The sequence below is a fragment of the Procambarus clarkii genome, chromosome 22, assembly GCF_040958095.1.
Source record: "Procambarus clarkii isolate CNS0578487 chromosome 22, FALCON_Pclarkii_2.0, whole genome shotgun sequence".
Taxonomy (NCBI): domain Eukaryota; kingdom Metazoa; phylum Arthropoda; class Malacostraca; order Decapoda; family Cambaridae; genus Procambarus; species Procambarus clarkii.
Window position 1 is genome coordinate 27,755,558 of NC_091171.1, and position 6,565 is coordinate 27,762,122.

Sequence of the window (6,565 nt, forward strand, 5' to 3'; positions counted from 1 at the left end):
GGGAGATAGAGAGCACAGGGAGACAGAGAGCACAGGGAGATAGAGAGCACGGGGAGACAGAGAGCACAGGGAGACAGAGAGCACAGGGAGATAGAGAGCACAGGGAGATAGAGAGCACAGGGAGATAGAGAGCACAGGGAGATAGAGAGCACAGGGAGATAGAGAGCACAGGGAGATAGAGAGCACAGGGAGATAGAGAGCACAGGGAGATAGAGAGCACAGGGAGATAGAGAGCACAGGGAGATAGAGAGCACAGGGAGACAGAGAGCACAGGGAGATAGAGAGCACAGGGAGATAGAGAGCACAGGGAGACAGAGCACAGGGAGATAGAGAGCACAGCGAGACAGAGAGCACAGGGAGATAGAGAGCACGGGGAGACAGAGAGCACAGGGAGATAGAGAGCACAGGGAGATAGAGAGCACAGGGAGACAGAGAGCACAGGGAGACAGAGAGCACAGGGAGATAGAGAGCACAGGGAGACAGAGAGCACAGGGATACATAGAGCACAGGGAGATAGAGAGCACAGGGAGACAGAGAACACAGGGAGACATAGAGCACAGGGAGATAGAGAGCACAGGGAGACAGAGAGCACAGGGAGATAGAGAGCACGGGGAGACAGAGAGCACAGGGAGATAGAGAGCACTGGGAGACAGAGAGCACAGGGAGATAGAGAACACATGGAGACAGAGAGCACAGAGAGACAGAGAGCACAAGGAGATAGAGAGCACTGGGAGACAGAGAGCACAGGGAGACAGAGAGCACAGGGAGATAGAGAGCACTGGGAGACAGAGAGCACAGGGAGATAGAGAGCACTGGGAGACAGAGAGCACAGGGAGATAGAGAACACAAGGAGACAGAGAGCACAGGGAGACAGAGAACACAAGGAGACAGAGAGACAGAGACCACAGGGAGACAGAGAGCACAGGGAGACAGAGAGCAAACGGAGATAGAGAACACAAGGAGACAGAGAGCACAGGGAGATAGAGAGTACAGGGAGACAGAGAGCACAAGGAGACAGAGAGCACAGGGAGACAGAGAGCACAGGGAGACAGAGAGCACAGGGAGATAGAGAGCACAAGGACACAGAGAGCACAGGGAGATAGAGAGTACAGGGAGACAGAGAGCACAGGGAGACAGAGAGCACAGGGAGATAGAGAGCACTGGGAGACAGAGAGCACAGGGAGATAGAGAACACAAGGAGACAGAGAGCACAGTGAGACAGAGAGCACAAGGAGATAGAGAGCACAAGGACACAGAGAGCACAGAGAGACAGAGAGCACAGGGAGACAGAGAGCACAGGGAGATAGAGAACACAAGGAGACAGAGAGCACAGGGAGACAGAGAGCACAGGGAGATAGAGAACACAAGGAGACAGAGACAGAGAGCAGAGGGAGACAGAGAGCAGAGGGAGACAGAGAGCACAGGGAGATAGAGAACACAAGGAGACAGAGAGCACAAGGACACAGAGAGCACAGGGAGACAGAGAGCACAGGGAGATAGAGAACACAAGGAGACAGAGAGCACAGGGAGACAGAGAGGACAGGGAGACAGAGAGCACAGGGAGATAGAGAGCACAAGGACACAGAGAGCACAGGGAGATAGAGAGTACAGGGAGACAGAGAGCACAGGGAGACAGAGAGCACAGGGAGACAGAGAGCACAGGGAGATAGAGAGCACAGGGAGATAGAGAACACAAGGAGACAGAGAGCACAAGGAGACAGAGAGCACAGGGAGACAGAGAGCACAGGGAGATAGAGAACACAAGGAGATAGAGAGCACAAGGACACAGAGAGCACAGGGAGATAGAGAGTACAGGGAGATAGATTTAGGGAACGTAGTAATATAGTGAGCATAGGGAAAGGGGTTCCAATGGATGCTGCGAAATTTGTTTTAATGGTAGTTACAATGTATGCAGTCTGCTGTTTGCATAGACGACTTGGTACACTCGAGGTTTAACTCTGCTGGAAAGCAGCGAACTTGTATTGTAAGGGTAACGAGTCAGGTAATAACTGGACTGGGTTGTTTGGGGGCGTCTGAAACATTGTGTGGAAGGTGGTGATTATGGGTGACCTGAAACCTGGAGCCTTCGTGGTTTGTACGGTTAATTTGGAACGTCTGCTGTCTGTATGGTTGGCCCGCAGATGGTATGGTCTGCGCTTTATATGGTTGATCGGCTGAAAGTGTGGTTGTTCTCCAAGACTGTTGTCTGCTGACTGTATGGTAGTTCTCGAGCACTGTTGTCTGCTGACTGTATGGTAGTTCTCGAGCACTGTTGTCTGCTGACTGTATGGTAGTTCTCGAGCACTGTTGTCTGCTGACTGTGTGGTAGTTCTTGAAGCACTGTTGTCTGCTGACTGTGTGGTAGTTCTTGAAGCACTGTTGTCTGCTGACGGTATGGCTGCCCTGGATTAGTGTTGTCTGCTGACGGTATCTGGTAAGGTAACCTTGGTGACCCCAATGTTACCCTTTCCAACGCCGAAGTTATTCTCGCTAACACCTAAGTTACCTTAGTCAGTTACCCTCGCCAGAGTCAAAGTTTCTCTGGCAATGGCGGCTATAAGCCATCAACACTAGCGTCAAAGTTACCCTCGAAAGCGCCTATATGTTACCCCCCTCGCCAACCTAAGTTACCCCTCGCTTAAACGCCTAAGTTACCCCTCGCTTAAACGCCTAAGTTACTGCTTGTTGTGTGGAAGCTATAATGTCTGGTGCATAAGTCATCTAGCAGAGCTCGCTAAGTTGTCTTATCGTGGCCAGAATGAGAGACTCAAAACAACCTAAAAAACTATAAAACTAACGACATGACGACAATGCCAATGTCACAGTGACAGTCAAAATAAGATTCAAATGACACGTACGCAATGACCGAATCGGAACGACAGGCACAGAACGACAGGCACAGAACGACAGGCAGAGAACGACAGGCACAGAACGACAGGCAGAGAACGACAGGCAGAGAACGACAGGCACAGAACGACAGGCAGAGAACGACAGGCAGAGAACGACAGGCACAGAACGACAGGCAGAGAACGACAGGCACAGAACGACAGGCAGAGAACGACAGAGCTAGCAGAACACGACACGTGTCACTGGGCGCCTGTGAAGTATGTACCCACCAAACAACCCCATCTAACGTGAACTCAAGCTAATTAAAACCCTTTGTTTGTCTACATTGTCTATCTCTCTCTCTTTCTCTCTCAGGCCCAAAACAGCTCTTTTTCCCTTTTCAAATCATTTGTCTATGTATCAAAACAAAGGGCCAACAAAAACTTAATATTTTAGCATTCACTGACATGAACCTGAACTCAGCGAGGCATAAAAAGAAGGATCAAGCGAGCAACTACAGTCATTCAGCTCTGGAAGGCGACAAATGGGTGGGGGGGGGGGGGGCAGGGGGGAGAAGGGGGGAGGGAGGGGGGGAGAGTCATGAATCATTGCGGCATTATCGCGCGTTCGCAGATCCTTATTTAGTTATGCAAATGAAGTCTAATTTATCACGTGTGGGAGTAAGTGGCGTCTCTGGGTTTGGGGTTGGTTTGATATATTTAATAAAGGAGGTTTTTGGTCATTTGGAGAGGGAGGGTGGGGTGGGGTGGGGGGAGATTCTGCTTGTTTCGCAATTTGGAACGTCCTGGATCACTTGGTTAGTGTTTCTTGGGTAAATTGCAATATTAGCTACTCGCCTTTCAGTGTCCGGCAACATTCGTCTACACACACACTCCAAGTCTACTGCAACACTCACCTTCACACACTCCAAGTCTACTGCAAAACTCACCTACACACCCTTCAAGTCTATTGCAACACTCACCTACACACCCTCCAAGTCTACTGCAACACTCACCTACACACCTTCCAAGTCTACTACAACACTCACCTTCACACCCTCCAAGTCTACTGCAACACTCCGCCTACTCCAGTACTTAGCTGGTCACCCTCCAAGCCAACGGCAGTGCTTAGCTACTCTCCCTCTCCCCTACTGCAGAATTTGCTACTCCCGCTCCAAGCCTATCTACCCTCGCTCCGAAACTATTACAAAATCAGCAACTCTTCATTCAGGCAAAGACCAACAAATGTCGAGCATGATATCACCGCCAGTATGAACGATCTATTATTGACAATGACTCTGTTTAACGAGCGCTTCTTGTTATTGTTAGTTCATGGTCCTCGGGTCTACTTAATGTCAATCGGATATCTCAATTTACTGGTGATATATGCTCGCTTACATCTGTATCAAACAACATGTTTGGTTAATCTAAGTCTGGAATGTATTTGTGTGGGAAAACCTTCCGTTTCCTTGGAAAGTTTTGGACCGAGCAGCTTTTAAATAAAATCTTTGAATGGAACTTGACTGGAATTCTTTTTGAAGTTCTGAGGGAAAAAAAAACTTGCAGTGATTCCAATAAAAACTTTGGTAACATTTGAAAAGTAAATTTGCAGTTATGTAACGAAAATACAATTGTCAAAATGTTAAAACACACTGATGAAGAAAATGAAGCACCAAATAATTGTCATTTGATGTATGAAAATAAATAGTGCAACATATATACAAAATAAATACCACAAGCTATTAAATCGATCAACATACAGGGAAGGCGAAAATATTAAATAACAATGGCGAGAGAGAGAGAGAGAGAGAGAGAGAGAGAGAGAGAGAGAGAGAGAGAGAGAGAGAGAGAGAGAGAGAGAGAGAGAGAGAGAGAGACAGAGAGAGACAGAGAGAGAGAGAGAGAGAGAGAGAGACAGAGAGAGACAGAGAGAGAGACAGAGAGAGAGAGAGAGAGAGACAGAGAGAGAGAGAGAGAGACAGAGAGAGAGAGAGAGAGAGACAGAGAGAGAGAGAGAGAGACAGAGAGAGAGAGAGAGAGACAGAGAGAGAGAGAGAGAGAGAGAGACAGAGAGAGACAGAGAGAGAGAGACAGAGAGAGAGAGAGAGAGAGAGACAGAGAGAGAGAGAGAGAGAGAGACAGAGAGAGAGAGAGAGAGAGAGACAGAGAGAGAGAGAGAGAGACAGAGAGAGAGAGAGAGAGAGACAGAGAGAGAGAGAGAGAGAGAGACAGAGAGAGAGAGAGAGAGAGAGACAGAGAGAGAGAGAGAGAGACAGAGAGAGAGAGAGAGAGAGAGACAGAGAGAGAGAGAGAGAGAGACAGAGAGAGAGAGAGAGACAGAGAGAGAGAGAGAGACAGAGAGAGAGAGAGACAGAGAGAGACAGAGAGACAGACAGACAGACAGACAGACAGACAGACAGACAGACAGACAGACAGACAGACAGACAGACAGACAGACAGACAGACAGACAGAGGGAAATAATGACACATGGGTACCGTCAAAAACAGAGTGACAGGATAAAGCCAAAACACACACACGTATCTCAGTTTCCACACCATGACACTCATAATGGACGCGGTGAGGGATTGTTACGCCAGACAGAGATATACACACAACGCAGACAGACAAATAGACAGAAGAAATAGATCAAACAAAACGCAGACAGACAACTGAACTCAAAGACCCACACATACGCACTGTGTGAACACCACACCAACATCACCCTGAAGGCCCCTGACACTGCACAAACAACAAGGCTCCATCAAAGAACACATCATATCCACACATTCCCAGATCACCACCAGAGTTAGCCTCTCCAACAATAACGAAATAATTGATAATAAAAGATTAGAGACGGGTGAAGCACTACGTAGTAAACAACGTCATCTAACCACCAACAAGCATCTCACTGAGGTACAACCTACCATCATCAAGACGAAGGCAGGATAGCCAGCTCACACTGCCCCATCCTTTATTTAATTTCGCTTCAACCTTCATGGATATATATATGTTTTCTGTTGCTCTGTTGTGACCCCAAAATGAATGCAACTTAACTAGTTAGGATCTCTCATAGTATGAGGCTAGTGAAAGCGTTTGTGGGTGGTAGGGTATGGCATAGACAGAGGAAACATTCTGGAATGCCAGCATATGTTGCAATCTCTTAAGAGCGTCCGCCAATTATGAACAGCTGGCGGAAACTTCCATGTTAGCCAAGCTGCTGACGATGACCTGAAAAGGTCGAAAGTGAATCAGCTAATATTTCTAATTTCATATGTAGTTATTCCACATTCAACAGATCAGTAGACCAATAATTATTGACCTTTGTTAGCACGTGTATATTTGAAAATTCCAAACACCCTAGCTGGGACTAGAACCTCTGCTTTCATGATGGAAAGCTGAGTGTTGTACCACCATAGCGCCACACGTGGGAGGAGAGGATATATTCTCTATAAGACTCGGCGGCCTTGGTGTCCGCACAGCCTCCTAGATTGCTCTACCAGCCTTCCTTTCCTTCTCCCATGCATTTTTACGACCTCGTAAGAGATATCCTACCAGAACCTTTGAGTGATTCAGCAGAGATACACGATCCTACTTTCACTGAATGTTCAAATCAGTGGGATGCTCTTGCAGCCCCAGCACCCATCATAGATTCAATAAGAAACAGAAACAGTCCAGCTGGGACTACCCACTAGTGGAAAAAATAGCCGATGCCATGCTCAGTGCCGCAAAATCAGACCAA